The sequence below is a fragment of the Arvicola amphibius genome, chromosome 15, assembly GCF_903992535.2.
Source record: "Arvicola amphibius chromosome 15, mArvAmp1.2, whole genome shotgun sequence".
Lineage (NCBI taxonomy): Eukaryota > Metazoa > Chordata > Mammalia > Rodentia > Cricetidae > Arvicola > Arvicola amphibius.
The window spans coordinates 42,564,565-42,591,138 of NC_052061.1; the positions used below are offsets into that span (position 1 = coordinate 42,564,565).

Consider the following 26,574-nt stretch of genomic DNA (forward strand, 5'->3'; position numbering starts at 1 on the left):
GCAATCCCAGTTCCCATTCCCCTCCTCCTCCTGTTGCCTCCAGCTTCTCCCCCACATCACCCCCTCATCCACTCCTCAGAGAGGGTAAGGCTTATCATGGGTAGTCAACAAAGTCTAGCACACTGCTTTGAGGAAGGCCCAAGGCTTTCCCTATTATACATAGGCTGAGCAAGCTATCCCTCCAAAGAGAATGGGTTCCAAATGGCTAGTACAAGCAGTAGGGATAAATCCTGGCCCCACTGCCAGTAGTCCCTCAGTCTGCCCCAGCCATACAACTGTCACCCACATTCACAGGGCCTAGTTTGGTCCTATGGTGGTTCCTTCCCTGTCAGGCTAGAGTTGGTGAGCTCCCATTAGTTCAGGTAAGCTGTCTCAGTGGGTGTCCCCATCATGGTCTTGACCTCTTTGCTCATATTCTCACTCCTCCCAGCCTTCTACTGGACTTTGTGTGCTCAGCCCAGTGCTTTGCTGTGGATCTCTGTCTCTGCTTTCATCAGTTGCTGGGTGAAGGTTCTAGGGTGATATTTAAGATAGTCATGAATCTGACTATAGGGCAAAGCCAGTTCAGGTACCCTCTCCACTATTGCTTAGGGTCTTGGCTGGGGTCATCCTTGTGGATTCCTGGGAATTTCTCTATTGCCAGCTTTCTTGCTAGCCCCTTAATGGCTCCTTCACCAAGTTATCTCTTTTCTTCCTCTCCATCTCTGTCCTTCCCCAATCTCAACTATTCTATTCCCTTAAGTTCCCCTCCCCCTCCCCTTCTCCATCATCCTTATAAAGTTACATTTAAAATCATTTTCTTCTGATTCTTCTGGGTTAGGATGATCATGTCTTCCCGTTTTATGGCCACTGGGTTCCGTTGTTATCACATTGCTTTTTAGGTTGTTAAATGAATTCTTGCATTGCCACCTACCCATCTCTTCCTGCAATTGGTGCCAGCAGTGTCTGCCTCTTGGTCCATTCCTTGTAGTGGCTTTCTGTGTCTTAGGGAGCTGTTCTCGGTCTGCTCTGTACTGTCACTGTCTGTGTCTCAGGGAGCTGCTGAGGTCTCTCTCTCTTGTGTAGTCGCAGCCTGTGCTTCAGAGTTCCTCTGAGGTCATGGTTGACGGAGGTAAGTAGGGGGACAGGTGGGTTTTGGTCATGGTGTCTCTTCATAGCAATAGAAACCCTAACTAAGACAACATTTATTTCTAAGATAAATTATTCTTCTCTTTACTCAAGGTGAATTAATTACCCATTTCCTTGTTCTACACTCAACAAGAAACAACTTAAGGAAGAGAAAGCTTATTCTGGCTCATAGTTGGGGCTATGGTTGCCCAGGCATGGAGGTGATGCAGTTTGAAGCTATGATAGAATGTGGGCCTGGAAGCTTGTTCACAGCTCCTCAGACTAGAAAGCTGAGAGGGGAATGAGCCAGAAGTGTAGTTGAAGACTACTTTTGTTTCTCAGTTGCCTTGACCTGAATAATCACACAGAAACTATATTGATTACAACACTGTTTCTACAATGGCTCAGGCATATTCCTAGCTAGCTCTTACATTTTAAACTAACCTATAACTGTTAATCTATGTATTGCTATGTGGCCATGACATTACCTCATTTTCTACATCTTATATTTTCGGTGGCTGGCTGGCATCTTTGTCTGTCTTCCTCTTCCCAGAATTCTCCCCATCTGGTTGCCCCACCTATACTTCCTGCCTGGTTACTGGCCAACCAGCGTTTTATTTAACCAATAAGAATGACAGATCTTTACAGTATACAAAAGCATTATCCTACAGCAAGAAGCAAGGCCCTCACACTCAAGGCCCGTTCCCAGTGACCTACTTCCTCCAGGGATACACCATTTTCTGATGGTTCTGCAATCCCCAAGGACAGCACCACCAACTGGGGACCAAGCATTTAAATACATGTGACTGTGGTGGTAGAGTAGGGGTGGAGATTTCATCTGGAAGCCATAACGAGAGGGGATGATTTACCACCATATTTATCCCAGGTGTGTGGTCAGGTCTCCCTGAAATGATGGTAAATGCCTGTGGAGAAAGAAGTTTCCTATAGTATATTCATGTAGTATTCTTGCCGATGGACACACACTTTACAAACCACGTTCTGCCCATGACCTTCTCTGGTTTCTCTGAATTGAGTACACTTCTGTCTTTCTCATTAGGATTCATCCCAAAGAGTGCTGATAATAAGCTCTTCTGGAATTAGCAAGTTCCTCTGGCCTCTCTGGGGAAGCAGACAAGTTGGATGGGTGCCCTTTAGGGTTGTGTACAGAAGGGTGTATGAGATGTAGAAATACTGTGTAAACTCTCCACACATGTGGAGACAGGAGACAGAGATGAGCATCCTTTAAAGTAAACACAACTGAACTAGAAGGATCTGGATGTCTTATAGCTACAAAACAAGAAGAAACCACCAGTAGCCTTTGGCCCATCTACAGGGACATTGGGCTTTTAGGGACAGGAACAATGTCTCATTCCAGAGACATAACAGAATTTATGATGGGACTTGATCCCCAAACAGCGCTCACCTTGATACATCACAGAGGCTCAGGATAGTGAAGAAAGGATTTGGAGAACAATTGGGTCATGGAAGTGATAGTTGTCTAAATTCAAAACAAAAAGCTGGATGTGGGAAGTGACTCAATGGAACACATCCTGGAGCTGAACTGAGGGTAGGGTGAAGATTGACTGAGTGAATGGAGTAAAGAAAAGGAGTCTAGAAAATGGTCCCTGCCTTAGTTAATGTCCTATTGCTGCAAAGAGATGCCCAACATAATCAAGGCAACTTACAGAAGAAAGCATTCAATTGGGGTGCAGGGTGCAGAGGGTTAGTCTATTATTATCATGTCAGGGAGCATGACAGAGTGTAGACAGACAAGCATGGTACTGGAGAAGTAGCTGAGAGCTACATCCTAATCTGTAGACAGGAGAGAGTGGGGGGGGGGGGGGACTCAGTGGTTAAGAGTGTTTGCATGCTCTTGTAGAGAACTCAAGTTCAGTTCCCAGTATGACATCAGGTAGTTCACAACTGTTTGTAATTCCAGATCCGGGGCTCCAAGCCTTCTTCTGGCCTCCATGAGCACTGCATGAATACACATAATCAGACAGACGATAGACACACACACAGACACACACATGATAGGTAGGTAGATAGATAGATAGATAGATAGATAGATAGATAGATAGATAGATAGATAGATAGATAGATGAGATAGCTATAGATAAACAATAGAATATAGGGTAGATATAGAGATAGAGATAAATAAACAATAGAAATATAATAATTTTTTAAAAGAAAAATCCCAACTACTGATAAAAGACAGGGACAAGCAGGGAGAGGAAATGCCCAGATGGGGCAGTCAAGAAAGACATCTATAAAGAGGGAGCTTTGATGCCAAGACCTCAAGAAAGAAGTGTGTGTGAAAAAAACTAGGAAGAAAAGTGGACTTTTTTCCATCTTTACAGCAAGAGCAATAAAATGATCAACATGTCCACGGTAACTTTCAGGGTCCTGAGCATTTCTGCAAGCATTGCTCCACATCACCCCACACTGGCAAAGCTTTAGGAACAACCCCCACTTGAAGCCCTTCCTATAGCTTGTGTCTAGTTTCTTGTTTTCATTGCCCTCCACTATCTGTGAGTGGGTTGGTTAATCACTGCAGATCATCAGTAAATGCTGGCATAAAGGTCAACAAACTCCGAGAGAAAAGAGAATCTTCCAATTAGTTAAAAATTAGTGCAGAGTGTTGCCCGTGGCCAGGGTGAAAAGTCTCAGGTTCATCAACCATCGTTCACAAAGCAACTCTGTGCTCCTTGGGGAAGACCATGGTTGGCTGGTCTAATGAGCCTTGAAACCTTGAGCAAACAAATTCCGAGTTCACAGTAGAGGCAAGCAGAGGGCAGCAACAAAAGAAATCATTAACCACTCCAATAGGTCTCAGGCCCCTCTCTGCTGTAGTGTAAGTCCATGTGCTGGATAGTTCTCATTGTCAACTTGTAACAATCTAGAATCACTTGACACAAGGACCTCTGAGAACTTCTGGGAGGATTACCTTTTCTCTGTTATTTTACATGGAAGGACCCGCCCACTGTGAGTGGCACCATTCCCTAGGCTTGCGCTCCTAAGACTGACTAAGAGGAGAGAGAGCTACATGAGCCTTAACGCTCTGTTCTCTGCTCTTGATCGTGGGTATGGGTGTGACTGACTGCTTCAAGTTCCTGCTTTCTTGACAACCCTGCAGTGCTGGCCTCTAACCTGGAACTAGGAGCTGAGCAAACCCTCCCTCTGTAAATTGCTTTGTTACAGGGCATGCAGGAGAGTGAGTGAGAGGAGAAACTACTCAAACATACTTTACTTGGAAATGCTACAGTGAAACTGAAAACCTTAGAGGTTGTATTTTTTTTTTTAATTTGGTGTATTTTAAAAATTGCTTTTTCGGGGCATTTTATCACAGCACCCAGAATGAAAACTAGGACAGCCTACGACCCTGCCATTGGGGAGACATGAGGTCAGGATGAGCCTCCCTTCCCATCCTTTCCCCACGTCATTCCCAACACCCTCGTCTTCCACTCCACATCGGACATTGAGAGCAGTTTCCCTTAGAGCCAGAGTTATCAGTGTGGATACAGACACTGCTGATACACATAGATACACATAGAGCAACAATTGCTGACCTGCGGTGCCAGCCTCTGAATCCGGCTCAACACAAATCTGCAACCATAAAGCCGAACAAACTTTCTTCCATTAGTTGCTCTTGGTTGCAGTTTTCATCACAACAGCAGAAAAGAGCTATCACATCATCCGTCCCCCTCCTCTGCCTATACCTCCCTCCCAGATTCTCACCCTCAGAGCATCTCCTCTTTCCCTCCATGCAGCCCTCTTATGGCCCGTCACTCCATCTCCCTGCCAACACCCGAGCTGATGGAATATCAAGTGACCTCAGAGCTCTCAGGATTCTAAGAGCCAAAATGAGACCTTTGTGCCACTCGAAATCACACACACACACACACACACACACGCACACGCACACGCACACGCACACACACACACACACACACACTGACTCACACACTCTACTGAGCCTCCTTTCCTCTCTAGAAAGTTTTCGAAGTTGTAGGAGAAAGCAAACTCAGCTTCTATTAACAACAAAACCCACGCCAATATGTACTGGGCTCGGCTAATTCTTCTCCTCATTCCATTTGGGTTTTAACGCCACCTCTCTCACTGGACTGTACACTCTTAGGAAGAAAGGACCATACCTTTGAAATCTGAACTTTCTGGAAATGTGTCTACACCAAGATTCAAGAGTGTGTTTGTTCAACAGTATGGTTCTGTTTATGGAAACATGTGTAAAACGTAATTTATCTCCTGATTTAATTTTCTCTCTTGACTTTTTCTTGAGAATATAATAGTCCCAAAGACTTTAGAGAGATCCTATTCAGCTTGATACCCTTGTGTTTACACTAAATTAGGAACGCCTGCACACACACACACACATACACACACACACACACACCAGTTCTCCAAACCCTAGAATTAATCATCCAGGGCACTGGGGACTGGGATGAGGGGAATACTTTATGTTAAGGACACCGTAACTTAAGCTTGTATAAAGAAGCACTAAAGGCTCCTAGAGACACATGTCAGAGTCGTAATCTCAGAGGTCCTGGCTCCAGCAATCTGGGAATGGTCCCAAGTCCTAAGGTTTCAGGCTTACTAATACTGCTGGTCCAGGGACCAGAGTCTTTGAAACACCGCCCCATGCCTTTGAGGGTACCAAAGATACATAGACACATGGGTCTACATTCTAATACTGCCAAAATCAAGATTTCTAACCTGAATCAACCAGCTACGAAGCCGTATTTTCTTTAAATGGAAGCTGTGAGGCAGGAACTCTATAGGATGCTTTCCATGCCTCTCAATCACTCGCCCTCACCCTGGAAGCATAGCCCATCATTATTCTCAATCCACAAATAAGAACAAGATGCGACTGAGAGACAAATTGTTCTGATTTATAAAATAACACAATTGGGGCCTGTGAGATGGCTCGGTGGGTGGAAAGAGAGAGCAGGTCATCATAAGTGTCCTCTGGTCTCTGCATCCATGTGATACGCACATGCCCACAAACATACACATATCTGTATGTATATATAATGTACATATGTATATCTGTAAGTATGCTTCAAAGCAGTGTCTTCTATCGATGTCAGGAAAGCTGCACTTATGAAGTCTCAACTGTATGACCTGCACAATGACAGCACCAATTGATAGGACAACAGAGATGGGGAACTCTCACAAGTCCCCATCTCTAGATGAAGAACTACGACTAGTTAATGACTGACCACCGAGAGGTAGAGAATCAACCTCGCCCAGGGTTAAGCCCCAAGCTGGTTATCGAAAACCAAGTAGTCATCCCTAAAACCACATGCATATAAGCAACACTAAATGGACTCAACAGACTGTGTTTACATGTGCAGTGTTTTTATAAATATGAAAGATAATAAATAAATAATAATAATAATAATAAATAAATAAAAAGAGGCCATGATTTGAGAGAGAGCAAGAGGTTTAGGCACACGAGGAAGGCTGGAGGAAGTGGAGGGAGGTGGGAAAATATGTAATTACAGTGCACATATATGAAAAGTTTAAGTTAGATTATAGCCATCATACAAAAGAAAAATGACTAAATTGCTCATAAATTAAAATATTTTATCATAAAAATCGTCACATACCTAACCATTTTTATAGCTATTTCTACTTTCTAATCTCTACTGCCTTTATTAATACTGAACAACTTATCTAGGTCCACATATTGTTTCCTCAGACGGCAAATGTGTTTTGTGTAATGCGATATGGTGCCCACACCTTCCAGACTGGGTGGGACTGTGCCCCAGAGTCTGTGTCTTAAGGAGAAAGTTCTGCTGTGGGAAATACCAAAACTATGCACAAAACAGGAATCCAAATTCCAATCAGCAAATATTTCTAAAAGCTTGTATTTGTATATTTGATGCGCACCCCAATTAGACCCAAGCATATTTAATTAAGCCCGTCAGCCCCAGTGGAAGCCGCCGAGTTCAATGCTAACAACGCTGATAAAGGTGCCTGCGTCTCACACTCCTCTTATTTAATGCCTCAACCATGTTAAGTCAATCTGTAACATATGGGCAGTTCTCCCACCGTGGATTTATCATTTGGGTGTTGCTTTCTGTGAATTAATGCAATCAAACTCCTGCTAGTGTTAATTATTTTTCTCGGAGAAACAAATCCCAGACTGGAGCAATAACCAGCTGTGATTTACCACTGGCAGAGCCGCGGCCGGCATAATAGCCTTCCACTGTCTGCCCCAACCCGGGGCGGATGGAGAGACCCTGTGATGCTCCGGGCTGACCTCCTAGCCTCTTCCTGGATCTAGACGCTGCTCTATATGTTCTGGGCACTTCCCGCCCAGCCCCACCACCACTTCGGGAGCATATTCCTTGTGGTTTGCAGCAAGTGTAACTCCTGGAAGTCTTGCTTGCTGCTACATGGCCGCAGGCCCAGGGGGACTTGTTAGTGACACTCACTTGCACCCGAACTACATTCTCAGGTCCTGCTTCTAGAACACAGTTCCCAGAGACAGGGGCTGCACCTCTGTACCTTTGCAATGCTCTTTCCAACCGCTAGGGTGCTTTTTCCCACTGTGGGTGATAGTGAGCAATCACTCCTCTCAAAATGTGGGCTTCAACAACACTATACTCTCACGATCCCTGTTTATTTGGTTGTCTGCCCCCCCCAACCCCTTTCTTAGTGAAATTTCTCTGAGATGTGGTGACATAAACTTAACCAGCTCAGCACCCTCAGCGCCTAGTCCCTGTTGGGAGAGAAAATAGGAACCAAGCCAACAGTCCCATCCCGAATAGACAATGAAATCTCAGGGAGATGACTATGTGGTTTTTTCTTTCCTGACTCTTTCCTAATTATTATAAGATAAAACAGCATTTGTGGTTCAAATGAGAAAAGTCCCCCATCTGCTCACGTGTCTATACACTTGGTCTCCAGCTGGTGGCGCTGTTTAGGGAGGTTGTGGAGCCTCTAGGAGGTGGAGCCTTGCTGGAGGAAGTATACAGCTAAAGGGGCAGCCCGCCCCCCTCCTTCCTGTGTGCGGCTGGAATGTGATTTCTTTGCTTCCCAACCAACCAACTTTCCCCTCTGGAACTGTAAGCTAAAGCAAACACTGTTCTCTTTCAAGTTGCTTTTGGCCATGGTATTTTATCCTAGCTAGGCGGGAAGTAACTAGGACAGCACCAAATAACTGAAAGCGTCATTGTGATCCACGCCTTGGAGTATCTCCTGCTCCTCAACAACAGAACAGAAGCAAAGTGGACAGTCAGACACAGCATGTAGATGCTCCTAGCTAAATGGCGAAAAGGATTCAAATTTAGGATGGAAAGAACTAGGTCTTGAATTCTGGTGGGGCAGCACCAAGCCAGTCACTGCCTTCTCCAAGTTTAGTTTTCTTAGTATCCACCATGACAGGAGTCATCACTAAACTAACCTGAAAACATAATTCTTCAACCAATGGTCTTTAAGATTGGTATGGTCGCTTATGCCTGTGATCCCAGCATTCAGTAGGCTGAGGCAGGAAGATTGTCATGAGTCCTATGCCAACCTCAGCTACACAGCGAGATGTTGTCTCAAATAACAATAACCAGGTTCTCAAATCTGAATCGGAGGAAAACCATTCTCGTGAGAAGAGATCTTGTTATTGGAGATCCTATCTGCACATAGCAATAAGCAAATGCCCAGCTGAGGTGTACATTCATGACACAGGACCACATGGTCCTATGGAAGGTGGGTTTGTTGGGCTGGTTCTCAACAGTAGGTCCTAGTCCTACTGAGGTTGTATCAGCATAGCTTAATGGAGTATGGCTTAAAGAAAATTCTTCTGTCCCAAGCATTCCTGTCAAACAGGAAGAAGGGGGAACTAGTCTGTGTTCAAATTGAGCTTCACGTTCGGCATTGTCAATAGAATCCAGAAGGTCAGGTGGCATGGGGATTCGAGGGATGCCCACTTCTTTGAAATGCTAAAGAGCCTCTTTGTGTGGAGAATGCCACGTCCCATGAAGGCTGTAGGGGGTATATACTACATACTGAGCTCATGTCTCGCTCCTAGAAAATGTATTGCCTTAGGATGGAGTTTGCCCAAGCTATGCATCTAGTCTATGGACACACTTGGAGAAAGAGTGGGTGAGAATAGCTAACAGTGGAAATGGGAGGTTGTTTGGAAGCCAGTTCAGGAACGTGGGACAGCGGAAGGAGCAGAAACATTACCATAAAACGTCCTTGCTCAGTGAAAGAAGTAAGAATATTGAAGAGCCCAGAAAGTGAAGCAGCTGGGTTTTGGGCCTCGGGGATTTCCAGTGGGAGAGGAAAAGGGCAAGGCCACCAGTGCTAGAGGATGAGTCAGAGGGGCAGACATTCTCTGGAGCTACACGGAAACCTCCCAGAAATGCTACCGCCTGTGGAGAGCAGTTTGGGGCTGGCTTTCTGAAGAGATGAGAATCTGATTCAGAAATCATATCCTCAAACTATTTAGTACCTCTGTGGCCAGAAAAAGGGAATCAGAAATATGAGACATTTCTTAGCCCTCTCAATGGCCAAACTAAAGCAAGAGCGGGACCACACATTCTGCCTTTGACGTTGGATAAGTCTTGAGGGACAAACAAAACCTAGTCACGGCTAGGATCTAAGGACAGAGGGAGACGTAGGAGGGCAGGAGCACGTCACAGGGCCACAGCTCTTCCAAATGGTAGCTTGCTCCACCTAAGACTCTTCGGTGTTTGTTTGTTTTTGAGGTAAGGCCTTACTAGGTAGCCTCTGGTGGCCTGGGACTATGTAGATCAGCTGGCTTCAGACTCACAGAGACCCACCTGCCTCTGCCTCCTGAGTGCCAGCGTGAAAGGTGGGCATCACCACACCCAGTTGGTTCATTTTCTTTTCGGTCACTAAAAATTCTAGGTTCAGTGATTCTCAACCTGTGAATCTCAACCCAACAGGGTTCGCATATCAGATATTTACATTATGATTCATGACAGTTGCAATATCACAGTTATGAAGTAACAGTGAAATAATTTTATAAGAGGACACCACCACAATGAGGAACTGTGATTCAGGATCAGAGCCTTAGGAAGGCTGAGAACCGCTGGAATCTAGAGAAACATTCACCTAAGAATTTATAGATGTTCCCTATAATCTTGTTGATAATTTCTCATTTTAATATTTCAAAAATAGGCTGTTTCCATGCATTCAAATCCATACACCTGCTTAAAGAGAGTTTTAGCTTTGAAATTCTGATACAAAGATGTCTTTGTATATTGTTGAGAAAAGCAAGGTAATTTACAAAATAGTACATAATACTATAACACAATTTGGTAGAAGTTAAAATTGTGAGTGTGTATTATGTTTTTATACACACATGGACCTAACTGGAATATATATTCTTGGGCATTAAACTATGAAGAAAGGTTCATTATTGTTTATTTGTCCCTACTTTTAACAAGAAGGTAGATTATATTTATGATCAGAAATTAAAATTTTAATACTACAAACAAAGACTTTGGGGAATCCAATCCAGACATCTGGTCAACATAGCTCTATCCATTGCCTCACCCTTGAGACAGGAAAGGATTGGTTCCTGTCAGTCAGCAAGTTATGAATTTAGCATGCTCTGCAGTTGTCATGGGTCCTACATGTCTGCATTTCCTGCAAGTCAGCTCTCTAGTTGGCACTAAGCTGCATGATTAGGGTACCAGGGTGTTCTCCAGATGTCCACAGTTCTCTGGAACTCGCCACTGGCAGGCAGTCTTCTTAGAAATACCACGCAGCAGCAAGGATGAAGTAGCCAAGAGAACTAGCCCAATGGCTGAGGTCCAGCCACCCCAGAACAGCGTGGCCATTCCCTCTGTATCTCATGACATTGTTGATGTATGAGCTGTGTGACGGAGAGCGGTCCAAGACTCATCTCTGAGACTTTGCCTAGTCATCTACCAACAGAAGGGTGTGGAATGAAGAAACAGCTCAACTATAAGCTAAGCCCTTTACAGGGAGACTTGCTGTACACAGAAACTTACACACTCATATACACATATACAGACATGCACACACATACATCAAATAGACCAATAATTCCATGTTAAGTGTCACTATCGTGATGTCACAAACTCACATGCAATTTAAGTGGGATTCAAAGAAGGGCATTGGAGCCATGTCCTTGAACTTTTAAATTATACAAGACCATCATGAGGATCCAAGAATAAAGGGTCCGCGTAGATGAAACCCTGACACACTCTATAGAGTTGGGAATATAATTACTTTTTTTTAAAAAAAAAATAATGAAGCCATAAACAGGGTTTATTCCATTACAATTTCTGATGGTGTGCACTATGGGACTTCTTCCTTCTAGCACCTTCTGCTCTGCATTCTGGCAATATCCATTTCACATTCATAGTTAAGACAAAAAGATCCATCCACTTTTCAGATGCCCTTGTTTTTTCTATCATCTATACACTGTTCTCCCGTGAAGCTGTGGCCATGCATCTTTTCTTGGCACCTTCCCCCTAGTTTATCTTCTCTGCACACCCCGTCTGCTCTGAGCCTTATAATGAAACCAAAGGTTACATGTTTGAAGACTCAACACCCACAACATTAAAACAATTGGATGGGAAATAATCTCATCACGGCACGCTGGGAGAGATGGCTGCACGCCCATTAGAGTTAATGGGAGTTCCAGCCAAATCGAGGTGCAGCCTCTGCTCCCAAGGGCACAGGGATAAAGGGAAGTGAAGAAATGTAAATGGGAAAAACTCCGCAGAAAGCCAGCAGGAAGGAACCAAGGAGTCCGGTGATAGACTTTGTGAAAACCACAGACCTTGGAGAGATGGTCTCTAGTCTTGGACTCAGAGGAAAGTAAGACAATCCCTTCTGTTCTCACCTGCTCTATTTATAACCTTGAGAAACTGAGTCATTAGCACATGGGACCTCAGTTTGTTTATCCGAGGAAGGGACAAAATGGTAGCATATAATAATCCGAGGAGGCAAAGCCCTGTTGGGATGCTAGATGTGACAATGCACAGCACACTGTAAAGATTTCTGTAAACTGGCTAGATCTGGGTGGAATTCTGTTCAGACTGAAACAGGGCAGTTCCTGCTAGAAGAGGACAATGCAGAGACCGACCCAGAAGCCCAAAAGCTGGGGTTGCTGAAAATTTCAGAACAGTATGAATAGAGATAGATCAACTAGCAAATGCCCATCAACATTTCTATATGAATTCCCCTCTGGAGATATTTGAAACACCTAAGAGGACCGAGATCCAAGAGAAAACTAGCCACAGAGCCCTGGTAAAAGTCCATGAAAACCCTGACAACCCATAAGCAATCTCTGTAATGTCCAAAGAGATGGCGGGTGCTGTGGATGCCGGAGGCTCCGTGTACATAAAACTTTCTCTCTCATCTCTGTCACCCCCTCCACCTTTCTCACTGCCACTATTCCAGGCAGGATTGGAGAGGTCTTTAGTCTGCCATGTCACTTAAAATATTCCACGCAAGCCAAATTTGGATTTAAAAAAAAATCTTGGTTATAAATTCCATCTAGAACTGAAATATAACATCTCTAGGCTCAGGAGCATTTTCTCACCAACTCGTTTGGAGTCTCCAGTTTTCCACTGAGGTCTTCAATCAAGAGCTGTTCACCTAAGCTTCAGGACCACCCCAGGGTAGGAGTTATCCTCCACGCCCAGATAAATGACCAGAAGCAGAAACAGTTGCTGCAGAACGCCCAGGTCAGATGACACTGAGCAAGCAGAGGTTCCGATCTCCCCGTCCCTAACTATCCTGCAGCATTCTCCCTGCTTTCCCACTGTAGTCTGTCCCGACCCCAAGGTCAACAGACAATCCCTTCTCTGAAATGTGTCCGCGTCACTTCTGGCTTCACTTTGCTTCCTCTAAACTGTCTTTCTTCCCTGCTTCCACCCCCAAAACACTGAGTCAGAAGGCAAGAAGGCTTCCCTTGCATTCTCTAGAGGAAGAAAAACATGTACCTGGTCTTAGTTTTCCAGAGAAGAGTAGGGACCGGGCACAGCCTCCAATCTCAGCAGCCTGTGTCGCTGGTCTGTTTCATTCTTTCCATACACCTTAATTTGCCTGGAAAAGAAACAGATATGTGATATGACAGGTGTGCGCTTGGTGAGTTGTTTTGTTTTGTTTTCCCAGAGATCTGACTGTTCTTTTTTTATTTTTTTTTTCACCCCCCTTGGAAGGGCCAGAGTGTCTTTCAAAAGTTTCGACTCTGGCTTTTTGAGAAACCTATCCGTGTGGCATGTCTGTCACTTTTTACACTCCTCAAATGAGTCTTGGCAATTTTCACATAATGGCATTTGTTGACAGGTTGTTAGGGCTGACAGTGAATATGTTTGAAAAACTGTCAGGCTGGTGGAAAAAGAATCAAAGAGAAAACCTCCTTCCATTTGAAACATCATGTTCAACTTCCCATGTATTCTCAAAAGCAGGGTCCTCGCTCTCAGCCAGAGACAAGCTCAAACAGCGACAGCCCAGGAGGGCGGGATCCCTAAAAATTAATGTTAGCTTGTCACTTTCAAAGGTCAGAAGGCACATTACCACTAAGCTCTATTTACCTGCATAAAATTGAGTTGCCATTAATGTTCAATAACAGGCGATGGGAGAGAGAGGAGCCACTGCCTGTGCAGCCAGAGGAAGGACAGGTGTTTAATTGGGCAAGTGGAACAGCCCAAGGAGTTGGCAGGGAGCCTTAGAGGGTGGCATTGCAGGCCCTTTCCCTGGGACCGCTGAGGTGGATAATTATCACTCAGTGGGTCTGCAGGGTATGTGGGAACTGATGAGCGGGGATAAAAGCCACGGTGGACAGAGTGACATTGTCAATTGCCCATCAGTTGAGCCCAAGGAAACCGTCCTCCTGGGTCTCAGAGGCTTCCACTGATAGGCATGTCAGGGGTCACGGAGATGACCTCGGTGCAAGCACATGACAGTCCTCCGTGATCACTGGAGTGTGGGAATGACTGCGCCTGACAGTTGAGCACAAACTGTGGGTCACTCTGGGAGACTCACAGCCCATCTAGAAACCCAGGACAGGCCCCTAAACTGTGAGCTCACAGTACAGCGGAATAAGAGCCCCTCAGAGAATCAGAGGCCTGAAGGCGTCCAAGTCAGTGCTGCTTCCTCTCAGTCCTCCCAATTCTCAGGGATCTCAGCTCACCTGCGGCTCTTCTCCCCAGTCTCCTGCTGAGATAATGCTACCGTCCATTTTATCTGTTCTTCAAGGGTGATCTTCACTGCTCCCAGTGGCTGGGCTGTGGACAACGGCCACAGTTAGTTTTCGTGGTCAGCTTGACACGCTTGGGAGAAGGACATCTCAGGTGAGGAACCGCCTCTGTGAACTGGTTGTCCCGTTCCCACGTTTTCTTGATTGCTAACTGATGGAGGAGGGCCCCAGTAAGCCTCATTCCTCCAGGTTCCTGCCTCCGCGTCCCTTGATTTTAGATTGTATCCAACAAGCCAACAAGCCCTTTCCTCCCCAAGTTGTTTTCGGTCATTGCAACAGGTAGGAAAGCACACTGGGAGAGCTATCGAATTGGCACATCTAAAACCCAGCCGTCCTGGGTTACCTAATCATCACATGTCCTTGAGTAACAATCCCTGAGAATTAAATCCCCAGTGGATGAAATGATAGCGTCTTTATTGCTGAGTTATCCCAAGGATGGAACATGGAATAATATATACACAATCGTCCTATTAAGTACAAACTAGGTAAGGTTCCCACCAACTTTGTTAGGTATTTCCAACTCTTCCCTTTAAAGGGAACCAAATTCTGTTAGGGCCAGATCACTCTAGCTATAAACATGCTTTCTTCCAGCGTCTTTGGGTAAACCCTTCGACTGTTTAGTTAAAAATGTGAGCATTTCCACAGGGTCTCCCTCCAGCCCCTGAGATCTAGTCACCCGGAGTCTGCAAGCTCCACAAAATGTAGCATTTAATCAACCCAGGGCTTGAAGGCCCCAGTGCATGCTGCCTGAGGGGCAAAACTGCTGTCTCCTTCCCACTTGGGGTAGAATTTTTGAAGGGGAGAGTCAAGTCTTATTTTACAGCCCTGTTTCCGAGATTAACCAGCGGGAGGACAGACAGCTGACAAGGGGATTTTTCAGAGCGGTGGGCGTGGCCTTTCAGGAAGGAGGCTCCTGCTGGCACAGGGTCTACAAAGGCAGGACGCTCACAGGGAAAGCCTCCAAGGCAGCTACTCAGAGTAGAAAGCCGCCACTGCTCTGTTTAAATGTAAACAGTTTTGATTAGCGCCCAGCAAACACACGGAGCCACGCACAGCCATCAGTCTGGCTTCAGGAGTGTCTGTAGATCGCCCACGTTCTTCTGGCCAGGTTCAGAAGTATCGACAATTTATGTCTAACCCCCTTCCTCATTCTTCTTGAAGGGCATTCTCTCCTCTGACTTCTTTTGAAATTTTTAATTATTTGTTTATTTGCGTGTGCGTGTTGTGTGCACACGCAGGCACAGAGAGAAGCCGGAGAAGAATGTCAGCTGTCCCATTGCATCACTCTCCACCGTATTCCTTTGCGACAGAGCCTCTCATTGAACTTAGAGCTAGAGTAGTGGCCGCCAAGCCCCGGGCATTCTCCTGTCTCCGCACCGCACAGTGCCAGGATTACAGGCTTGCACAGCTATGCTCTGGCTTCTTGCGTTGGTACTAGGATTTGAACTCAGATCTTCTTGCAGGTTCTCTTACACTGTGAGTCACCTCCCTAGGCCTCCACCCCACTCCCCCTCTGCTAACCCCTAACCCCTTCTAGTGCACACATCCCTTGTACTTTTCTTGGAACTTTACAGGGACACATACTCTGCCCCGCGTCCTATGTGTCCAGCATCATTTGCATAACGTGCTGCTAATGAGGTCCATCTGCAGAACCCTGCATAGCAGTGGCCGCTCATCTTCATCACTGCAGATTCCGCTGGGATGCGGTGGTGTGTGTGTGCGCGCGCGCGCACACACACACACACACACACACACACGCACACGCACACGCTACAATTCTAGGAGTTGTCCCTCAGGGGCTAGGGACAGAAAGGAGAGTCACCTGGACTGAGCAATGTGCTCTGCACTTCCCTCACTGTAGCTATTTCTTCCTCCACCGTATCCAGCCTTCCCAAACTGCCTGAATCACTAGCACCCCTCACATCTGAACCCTAACAGGATAATCAGGGAGGAACGCTCCAAGATTTGCTCATAAAACAGTAATTTTTTTTGTCATTCGTTGCCATTAACAAGTAACTTGTGACCTAATAAATGTCACTATCCATTTTCTTTAATTAAAATAATAAATATTATGCAGTCACACAGATTGGCATTTATAACCTCCATTTCTGAAATGTGGAATTTACAACAGAGCCTTTTATTTATTTTTTTGAGGGATTCCACAAATAAAGATCATTAAGCTGCCTCAAGAGGAACCCGAGAGCCCAGGTTAATGAAGTTGAGTGCTGAAGGCCATGAGGGATAAAGCCCTTAGCCAGGAAGGAAAGGGAATTTCCACCCAAAGCCAGCGTTTCCTTGGGCTGAGGTCATATGCTCAGGTCTTCCAGACAGTTCACCTGGAAAGACAGACAGGTACACTCAGAGACATCAACAGCAGCTCTGGAGCTTTAAGGTGGACAGGGCTGTGTTCTTCCTGTGTCCTTGAGAATCACTGTTGACCGTTACATCATGGCTCATGCAAAGGGTACAGGAGAAGTTCAAACAAGCTCACTCCATTTTACAAGTGGTGGTGGGGGGAGATAAAAAGGAAAAGTGGAGAGAAGAGAAAAAGGAGGGGGAGAAGGGGTGGAACCTTCTCTCCTCTCTCCAAAGACCCAACAACAAATAACAACAAACAAGCAAATGACAGCAAAAGCCAGAAAAATAAGCTCAACAGCATTGTCCTCCCCCAGCCCTGTCTCTTCTTACATCTCGGACTCCTCTCACATTTAAATTGAAGACAGGACTTTAATGTCCTCACCCTGAGACCTGTCTCAGTATCATTTGCATCCCAAGTGATCCAACCAAGCCACCTGCCATTCCTCTTCCCCTACCCTAGACAAGAGCCTGGCAGTTTGGCTCGGTGACCTGGACTCCCACCAGCCATCAGGAGCCAGCACTCCAGCTCCTCTGCTCAGAATGTTCTAGAATCCCCGGATCATGAGGAATCGCACCTGCATGCCTGAGATTTATCTCTGCGGGCTGATTTACACCTCAGAGCCACAGACACTCCACACATAGCCCTCCATATCCAGGTGAAAGCTAAGCCCGAGAGCTTAGCTTTTTTTTAACACCACTAAATGGCACTCCTCAGTGACCAAGACAGGCTCTGATATGGTCACAACTCTCAGTGACAGCCTCTGCCTTTGGAGCTAAGCTAGAAGCCGTCTATCTCCATGAGGCTTAGGGCCCAGGATAACCAGCAATTCTCCACTGCAGAGTGAGTCCAAGGAAGGAAAAGAGACACAGTGACTTTTGTTGAAGGAGTAATGACTCTACACGTGGCCAGAGCTGAGTTCGAATTTTGACTCCACAGCACACTAGAGAAAACGGGTATGGCTGAGACTCAAGTTTCCGGTCCCAGCACAAAGAAAACTCTGCCTTCCTCTTTCCTACAGTATTCCATGTCAGATAAGATCTGCTTTAAGACATTAGGGACATTTCTCTCTCCATCTCTCCCTTCTCCCCCGCCCCTGCACCCTCTCACGTTTGGAGGCCCAATTGTTGTCAGACAATGGTCTTCTCCTCTATAAAGATTTGTTGCTTGTATTGGTTTAATAAAACCACTGATTGGCCAGTAGCCAGACAGGAAGCATGGGTAGGACAACAAGAAAAGAAGAATTCTGGGAAAAGAAAAAGCTGAGTCTGCAGTCATCACCCAGATGCAGAGGAAGCAAGATGTGACTGCTTTGCTATAAAAGGTACCAAGCCATGTGACTGACACAGACAAGAATTATGGATTAATGTAGGATGTAAGAGTTAATAAGAGGCCTGAGCTAATAGGCCAACCAGTTTATAATAATGTAGACCTCTGTGTGTTTCTTTGGGGCTGAATGGCTGTGGGACCAGGTGGGACAAAAACCTCTGTCAACACCCAATGACTGACTCCCTTTATTCTTTTTTTTTTTTTTTTTTTTTTTTTTTTCCTCAAGACAGGGTTTCCCTGTAGTTTCTAGAGCCTGTCCTGGAACTAGCTCTTATAGACCAGGCTGGCCTTGAACTCAGAGATCCGCCTGCCTCTGCCTCCGGAGTGCTGGGATTAAAGGCGTGCGCCACCGCCGCCCGGCCCACTCCCTTTATTCTTTAAAGAGTTCATGACTGACTTGCTGAGTGATCCCAGTAGGACAAATTACACAGTGAATTACATCACTGAATTCTCACTAGAAATGATGATGTCCAGTTTAAAGAGAAGAGAAGTGGCCTTCATAGGTGATGGAGACACAATTGGCCTCAGGCTGCAACATTAGCCATTGGTACCACTGGTATTTGAGGCTGGAAGAATGTAGACCCCCAAGAGAAGAAGATGATAAAGAAACCAAGGTAATAAATAGGAAGCACCTTCACCGAGTGGGACTTCTGTCTGGCTCGGTCACTTCTGACGTGGCTGCCCCTAAGTGCAGGGATATTGCAGCAGTGATTCCCGAAATGGCCCAGGATACTTTTAAGTCCAGGTTGGTTTCACAAACTTCATTACTTCCCTGTTTGTTCATCTCCAGCCAAGTTCAAGTTGCTTCTCCTTTGTCATAGGGGACCACATGAATAATAGATACGTCATTTTTAACTGTCAACAACATAGCTTGAGTGGTGTCCGTAGGATTTTAAATAACCCAGTGAACCTTTCTGCTGACATCATTTCTACTACACTCTTTAGGAGGGAACGAAACACAACCTGGAATAAAGCAAGCATGCGAACACATACACACACATGCATGTTCATGAACGCGCACACATATACATTACCCTACAGAATTACACTTGCCTGCATGCCTTTGTCTGCATTTGGTGTTTCTCTGTGTTCTGCATTCCCCTCCTCCACTGATAACAGCCATCTGCCGTGGAAGCAACACAATTAAACTGTTCTATCATCTTGCTGTGGTTAAATAGGCCCATCTTTCCCTATGACAGTTAGTTTATGGAATCGGGAGGGGATAGCTGTCACCCATGCCTACTTGGAAGTGACATCAGGATGATTAAGAAAAACAAACTGTTTTGCTTCCAATAGGATCCCGGTTAGTCAGGTTTCAAGCACCCTGAGTTTGGACACAGTGACATGAAGCTCCCGCTTTCCTGGCATGAAAGAACATTTGTCCTGAGACAAAAATCTTGTCAGGGACATGTGTGTCTCCACACAAAATAAATCTTTAGGCTGGTTTGTCAGGTAATATACAGTGACCTGGCACCATTATAAACAAACAAAGCTTTGGGTTTCTTTGGGCTCAGTCGGTAGAGAGACTGGCAAATGCCAGTCATATTGTGAGCACTCAAACAAAATTCAAAGGTGATGAATGGGCGGTTCACCTTGGGGAATGGAGCATCCTCAAGTGTGTCATGTTAAGGTGCTTTGATTTTCAGAAATTATAGCACAGGAAAGCACAGAGAGGAGCAGGGCATACACATCACAGAAGCACACGGACCCAGTGCGATGGCTCAGTGGGTAAAGGCACCTGCCATGAAGCCTGACGACCTGAGTTCAATACCCAGATTCCGCATGGTGGAAGGAAAGAGCCGACACCTGCAAGCTGTCTTCCTTCACCCCACCCCAACACACACACACACACACACACACACACACACACACAAAATAGATAGATAGATAGATAGATAGATAGATAGATAGATAGATAAACAAATCAAACAAATAGAAATATAGCATAATAGGTATCAACTCAGCCCATACACCCTGCCAGCCCAGGGTGATCCAAGAAAATCTTGCTTCATTTATTCCCTGCCTACTTCCTTCCTACGTTTGGATCTTTGTGCAGCAAGTCTCAGATGTTGTATCATCCTTTGAATAAACCCCAGCTGTTATCTAAATATTGTGCAAAGATATGCTCGATACTTTCCTTGCCCTTCTTCAGACCCTTGGTCTGTTGTGATGAATTAAATGTGATTTTTAAAAGATATGGCCAGGACCGAAGGCCAGGAAATTGTGACTATGGCTTAGTTTGAGAAGGGTCCTCCCAGATGTCATCACTTAAGAATCTCAAGATGAGAGTATCTTGTAGTTAGGGTTAACCCTAAGTTCAGGATTGGGTGTGCTGATGAAAGCCGGCGAGGGTGCTGTGAGGAGCACAGCTATGTAGGGGAAAGGCCGTGTGAGGATGGAGGTGGAGGCTGCAGTGATGTAACCTCACAAATGGGGAGAGTTAAGGAAGGATGCTCCCCCAGTGTCTCTAGAGAGAACACGACCTCTACAGACAGCTTAATGCAAAACTTCTGGGCTCCAGACCCACAAATGACTAAAGTCCTTCTGTTCCCCATCACCATATTGGGGGTCATTTGTAGCAGTAGTTGTGGGATGTGAACACACCCATCCTGGAACGCTAATCCAGCCCCTGCTAGCCTGTGGATATACATACACGAGTCAGAAGGAGTTCCCACAGGACAAGGGACTTTGGTGAGGTCTCTCATTAGCACAGAATCCCCCATACTCTCCCCTCTTTTCTGTCTCTGTTACCAGCATCTTCTCTTCATAGAGACAAACATGACATCCTTCCAGACAATTGGTGGCCTCCTCAGTGGAAAGCCAGACATGGTACTCTGCTCAAAAGCATGCAAACAATCCCATCAATGAGAAAATAGACGGAAATTGACCTGGTCAGCATTTAATGTCCTCCGCACGAGGCCATTATGTGTGCTTTAGTCTTATCTCATTATTTACAAACATGCTCTAGCAATCCACTACCCAGACTGCTCTGGAGTCCCTGTTCATCCAGCAGTCCCCACCCTCATCCCTGCTCCTCGGTCATCGCCTTTCAGACATGACTGATGAGATCCCACTTGCGTGCACAGAGATAATCGCTGCATGAGGGAATGAAGAAGATGCTCTCTTCCAAGGAAATGAAATAATGGGTCCTCTCGGGTATGGAGGAGAGGTGCTGAGGGTGGAGGATACACAAATAAAGCCTGTCTCAAATTTCTAGAATAAGAAAATGACGCTATAGAACACATAAATGAAGAGGAAACGGAGATGAGAAAATGGTGTTAGAAATCACATATGTAAATGAGGAAGCAGAGGTGAGAAAAGTAAGGGGAATGGGAAAAAAGGAAAAACTGAGAGAACTGTACAAATTAAAGAAATAGGTGGGTATAATGGATCTTGCCTGTAATCCCACACCTGGGATGTGGAGTCAAAGAAGGAGGAGTGGGAGTTCAAGGTCAGCCTTGACTACGTAGTGAGTTAAGAACCAGCCCAAGTTGCATCATGAGACCCTCGCTGGACAAGGAGAGAAGAAACATCTAGGTATAGGTACGTCTAGCCAGGTTTCTTAGCCCATATTTTTTTGATAAACTGGCCTTGATAGACTTTGTTCCCGTGTCTTGATGAACAGACGACTAGACTATAAAATGCAAATGAAATAAAATAAAATAAAACGAAAACCAAAAACCAAACGAACAAACGAAAACAGGTCTAGAGAAAGGGTTGAGCATTTCAGAGTATGCACTGCTCTTGCAGGGAAATCCCAGTTCTGCTCTCGGCAGCCAACTGGGCAGCTTACAACCACCTGTAACCCCAGAGTCAAGTGATCCAGTCCCCTCTTCTGGCCTCCACAGGCACTGCAGTCATGTGCACATATCCGCACAACTAGTTGAAGATTCATAGAATAGATCTTTAAAATGCAGGAAACCAATGAATGCTACCTGTGACCTCACCCCTTGAGCACATCAGTGTGACCTCACTCCTGGGCATGCCCCTGTGAATAATATGTGTGAACACCTCACTAGGACACTGAGCCGTGGCCATCTTTTGGGAGGAGGAATTGGAAGCAGGACTCATCCTTCTCTGGCTTTCTTTCTTCCAGCTGAGGTCTATTCACCAGATTCCATCTATCTAACCTCTGATTCCCGAGGCCTTTTGTCCTGTCATTTTTTGGCAATTGTTCTGCCTCCTCACCATCTCTACTTTGTCTCTCCCAAAGTGACCTCTCTCCAAACTATCAATAATATTTGTTCTTTGTTTTATTTTTTTTTTCACCTGCTCCTCTCCTGTCTGTACCCAAATCAAACATCTGGCACTGAGCAGTCACTCCATAAACCTTTCTGGAAAAGGAAGCATGCTATGTTATACAGCTGAAACGCCCAATATTTTAAGGACATCTTCGTGTGAATGTTGACTGAGGTTTTCTGTCCCACAGCTGTTCAGTCCCAAAGAGACACACAGGTCTACATTAATCATAAACTGATTGGCCTAGCAGCTCAGGCTTCTTATTAACTCTTAGAACTTATATTAGCCCATAATTCTTGTCTGTGTTAGCCACGTGGCTGGGTACCTTTTTCGGCAAGGCAGTTGCAGCTTGCTTCCTTTGCTTCCTCTGTGCCCAGATGACGACAGCAAACTGACTCTTTCCTCTTCCCAGGATCCTCCTGTTCTCCTTGCCCCGCCTCTACTTCCTGCCTGGCTACTGGCCAACCAGCATTTATTTAAAATACAAGTGACAATACAGACCATTGTCCCACAGCATGTGAATATGATAAATCACTTGGAATTTAATTAATTAATCGGTATAAGTATTTTTCCCATGAAGTACTGTGTGTGTGTGTGTGTGTGTGTGTGTGTGTGTGTGTGTGCACATATGGAGGCCAGAGGTCGTTGTTGGGAGTCTTCCTCTGTCCTTTTCCACTGTATATTTTGATGCAGGGTCTTTTACTGACCTAAAGTTTACTGATGTGGCTAGCCAGAGCTTCTGTGATCTTCCTCTTTCTGCCTTCCCAGCACTAGGATTTACAAGTGCATGTCACCATCTTCATCCTTTTTTTAAATTGTGGGTTCTGGGGATCTGAATCCAGGTCTTCATTCTTGTGTGGGAAGCACTGTGCCAACTGAGCCATCTTCTCAGCCCCAAGGTGCCCTTTGTAAGTGAACAAAGCACACACCATAACCCCAAAGTAGACAGCCCTGCTCTTTTCAGGACACGGTAAATGATGACAGTTAACATGCATTGGATATCTAGTGTATTCCAGACTTCCTTCCAATGTTCAATCAAGTCACTTAATCCATCAACTCAAGATTCAAAAAACAACCCCCTACCTCCATATGTAGATTAGAAAACTGAGTTTCAGAAGTATTGAGCTTCTTAGGAATAAAATATAGGTGAGAAGCAGTCAGAGAAAGATTCAATCCCAAGTATTCAGGCTTTAAATCTCACAGTGGGGCCAGGGAGATACTCGGTGGATAATCGAGCTTGCTAAGCAAACATTAGGACCTGAGTTTGACTCTCCAGCACCCAGGTAAAAAGCCACATGTGGCTGACATACTTGAGACCCCATTATTGGTGGGCTGAGACATACAGATAGATCCCAAGAGCTCACTGGGTAGCCAGCCTAGCCAAACCAACAAGCTTCCAGCCCAGTTCAGGAAGAAACAAGTTCAGTTCAAACAAGTTCAGGTCAAACAAGTTCAGTTCAAACAAGAAGCTTGCCCACTCATAGGCATGCACACAAACAGACAGAAAGACAGAATAAATAATAAACAAACAAACAAAGAATATTTCAGCCTTTCCCAAAAGGAAGTGGAGCCACATTGTCTGTAAGTCCTCAAAAATCGCAGCTATTCATATTGATGAGGAATCATTCTGTTGCAAATCCAATTTAAATTAGCTACATGAGGAACAAGTATTCACTGGCTTGTGTAATGGAAAAATCAAGAATAGAGGGTCCTTCAGATCCAGCTGAGAGTCTCCAGTGATTTCATTGGGACGGGAACGTCTTCTCTCTCCGTTTCTCAGCCATTCTGTCCTCCCAGTCAGTCCTTTCTCTAGCTAATGCGTTCTGGGTGGTGACTCTGGAAGTCGCGGGTGTGCACCCACATTGCAGTGGCAGCAGATAGAAAACCTATCCCGCTTCCAAGGATGGTGCCGAAAGCCACCAAGTTTCGTCTCATTGAGTCATGAGCAAACCAATATCTTGGGAGCGGGAAATCGAGCATTAACGCCCACCTACAAAACAGGCATAGAGATGAGGCATCTTCTAAGGTAAAAAAATCACAGTGTCGAGACTCTGCTGATAATAAATCCTAGACCTGCAAAATACCCACTCCCCATTAATAATCCAATGTTCTAAACCGATGGCTTTCCTGGCCCTTCCACCTCTCCCCAGCAATGAGCCTCTGCAGCCAGCCTCAGCGCAGTCCACCCTACAGAGTCCTCTAACTCCAACAAAGCACTGGCCCTGCACTTCAGCTACTGCAGGGCTCAAATTAGTCACTCCGTGGGCCCCTTCCGAGGCATATCAGAGACCAGCTGTGCAAAGGCCTGTCACCCTCTCGTCAGCGAAAGTTTCCCGTCCAAAGAACTTTCGTCATTGCTCCTTTCTCAAGGAGCTGGGTGTCACTTGAAGAGACAGCTGAAGTCACTCACAATGGCTGGTCTCAAATCAGCACTCGCTGGCCTTGTCAGTAAAAGTCTCACCCCGCAGCGAAAACTGTCACTGATAATGTTTAGATACGGACTCCGAGGTATTAGATTAGAAGAGAGGACGTATGAGATGGGAGTGCAAAAGAGGCCAAGTAGCAAAGGCAACCTTAATGGGAAGCAGTGGAGGTTTAGGGCTGCAAGAAACAGGGGCGCCTTTTACCCAAACACAATTTGTACTCCCCAACACAAGCAGAAAGAGCACGTGTACACACACACACACACACACACACACACACACACCAACAGTTTCATATACAAAATGTCCTCAGAGGACATTCATATATGTTCTGAGGACACATACACGCCTGCACCTAGGCAGGAGATCATATGTTATTGGCTCCATTTATAAGGTTCCAAAGGTTCATTTTCACCCATTTATGGCCCTGCTTGATAACGTCGGAAAACAAATATTCACTCAGAAATCTCAACTCTCTCGTACAAAAGGTTAACTAGTCCCCCCGTATTAACCAGAGCAAAGGGGTTGTCTTGCTCTACATATGCTCTTTATTTAAGGAAGTATTTTTTCGGGCTCTGCATTAGTGATGTTCTGGGATGAGTAATTCAATCTTTGGGCACGTTATTAGGGGGGAAGCTGCCTCATTCATGCGCGGTGCTTAACGGCACCATTACCCCAGCATCGACAGAAATTATTTTCCTAGTCATCCCCACATGTCTGCCAGGGTCAACCTCCCCCCATTAATTGAGAACATCCAATTAGATGATTCTAATGAACACTATCTTTACTGTTGCTATAGTTTAATTGACTAATTATTAATTAACGTACACTGGGAAGAAAAGGATGCTGTGGCTCAACTTTTGCTAGTTTTACGTTGGATTTCTGTTACTGTCAATGCCCACCTGTAAAAGACCAGTTGAATTTACATTACTTAAGGGATTGGGATGTCTTTCAACTGCTTGCCTGAAACTTGGGAGAGACCACAGCGTGGGTGAAGAGAGGCTGGGCTTTCCAAGGGTGAAGGGTTGGGTTTGGATTCACATGTATAGAAGGACTGTGCATTAACCTGACATATAATAGTTGTTTACGGAATAGGTACCAAGCAAGGGCATCAGATGCTCCCACGTTCTAAGACTCTCTAGAAGGGAGTCGAAATGGACTGAGTGGCTAGTACGTGGAATGAGTTCACTGAAGGGTTGAGGATGCTAAGGGAAGTGATGAAAGCTCAAGGCACCGAGGCTCTAAAATGGTGGTAAAGTAGCTACACTTGGGGTCAAGAGTGCGTGCGTGCACACACACACACACACACACACACACACACACTTTGCAAATGAAATTGGTAGTCCCAGAGAGCACAGCTGAGAGAATGAAATGCAGATTGTTAGCGTGGAAGAAACGTACTCAGGGAGTTGGCAGAACAGGGAGTGTGGAGGGTGATGGTTGTGGCCACAAAGGGCCTCTTTGACCCATTTTAAAACACTAACAAATGAAAACAGAGCTACTTGATACAACTGCTTAATAAATAGACTCAGGGAAATTCTAAAGGTATTTTGAGTTCTTGGTAAAAGGGCATATAACTAGAATGCAATGTTTTCAGGATGCGAAATGTAAATAGCTAGAATCGTATAAAAATAAAAATCTACACAGATGATGGTTAAGATTTTCTGGTAAAAAAATCAAATAGCATATTACACTTTATTATAGGAAAGACACAGAATTTAACAACGTATTTCAGAAAGCAGTAGTCATGTGTGGAAGTATAATGAATATATTATCTTACATGTCAAATACAAAGTTGATTTTTTAAAAAAACAAAGTACTCTTCCCCAAAAATATCAACTTCAAGGGGTATACTGAGACACATCTACTCAGTCCCATAGCACACGAGAGCT

The 26,574-nt window shown here is 45.2% G+C and overlaps 1 pseudogene; it reads left to right on the forward strand.

The window, feature by feature from the left end:
- The window catches only part of LOC119801678, a 39,946-nt pseudogene that overhangs the window by 11,731 nt on the left and 1,641 nt on the right, over positions 1 to 26,574 (forward strand).